This window comes from Chinchilla lanigera, unplaced genomic scaffold (genome assembly GCF_000276665.1).
Source record: "Chinchilla lanigera isolate Chin_1 unplaced genomic scaffold, ChiLan1.0 scaffold00081, whole genome shotgun sequence".
Classification (NCBI taxonomy): Eukaryota; Metazoa; Chordata; class Mammalia; order Rodentia; family Chinchillidae; genus Chinchilla; species Chinchilla lanigera.
In genome coordinates this window covers 5,464,210-5,465,715 of record NW_004955482.1, presented here as the reverse complement: position 1 = coordinate 5,465,715, position 1,506 = coordinate 5,464,210, and positions in this window count along the sequence as shown.

Below are 1,506 nucleotides of genomic sequence, written 5' to 3'. Positions count from 1 at the left end.
AGCTGAGGCTGGCCTCAAACTCACAGTGATATTCCTGCCTCAGTCTCCAGAGTGCTGGGATGACAGGCATGTGCCACCACACCCGGCTTTGTTAATTCATATATATATGATTTTTTTTTTTTAGTCTTTTTGAGACAGGGTCTCGCTATGCAGTTCAGGCTGGCCTTGAGCTCACTTTGTAGCCCAGGCTGGCCTCGAACTCACAATGATCTACCTGCCTCAGCCTCCCAAGTGCTGGGATTACAGGCCTGGGCCACCATGTCTGGCTATTATACTTGTATATCTTACATTAAATCTGTTTTTTTGGGGCTGGGGATATAGCTCAGTGACACAAGCGCCTGCCTCACAAGGTCTTGAGTTCAATTTCTGGTACCAAAAATTAATAATAATAATACTAATTTCAACAAGACTTCTGCTTTGAGAGAAGTTAAAACAGGTAGGGAAGGAGTGAAACGGAAAACAGAAGTAAGTGGGTGGGTTCCCACATAATATAAACGGGCCTGGAGAGGTTTGGGGGTCAGGGACAGACCTCCCCTGGCAGATCTCTGGGGTCCTGTGTGGTCCTGGAGCGGAGTGTCAGGGTCCTGTGATCACTGGGTACCATTCATTTCCTGATGGTGCATTCAGGCAGGCTCACTTCCTGTCCTGCTCTCTACACCCAGTTTAGGTCTTCAACCATGCATGAAAATAGCAAGAATTTTGGAGGTTTCCCAGGCTGGTTCAAACGCCAGCAATGCCAGGTTAATGATTTTGTCTTTTAAGAGTTTATTTATTTTTTGTACTGGGGATTTTTTGTTTGTTTCATGAGACAGGTCCCGATTTGTAGCTCCAACTAGCCTTGAACTCACTCTGGTCCACGCTGGCTTTGAACTGGCAATCTTCCTGCATCGGCCTCTATAATGCTGAGATTCCAAGAGCATATACCACCATGCCTGGCTCTGGTACTAGGGATTGAACCTACGTCCCTTGCACTGAGCTTTATCTCCAGCCCTTCTTATGTTGAGATTGGGTCTACTTAAGTCTCAGGCTCAACTTAGCCTTGCCACCCTCCTGCCTCAGCCTCCTAGAGTGCTGAATTACAGTCCTTCACTTCCATGCTCAGCTTACCTGTTGTTTTCCTTGAGGAATGTGTTTGCCGAAGGACTGAGCTTCTGTGCACCGGCTTTCAGTCCCGCTGCCTAGAAGCTTTTGTTTTCCACCTCCCCGCTTACGTCGACTCAGGGCGCTGGGGGTGGGGGGAGCACGAGGGAGCCCGCTGAAGGAGCTAAGGTCCCCTCCTCGCCACAGCCGCCCTTGCCTCACCCCGGAACCTGCCACTCGGTCCTTGTGGGGTTGTTCACAGAATGAAGTGGGCTCAGCCTAGGCCTGGCTGGAGACATTACATGTTTGCGCTTCACTTCCCCTGGGTAATACTTCTGCAGGAACCCTCGCCCTCCTGCAGCTCCCAGGTGTGCTGGGTTTGTGAGATGCTTTGTGTAAATGTTTCACTGTATAGACTGAGTTGGC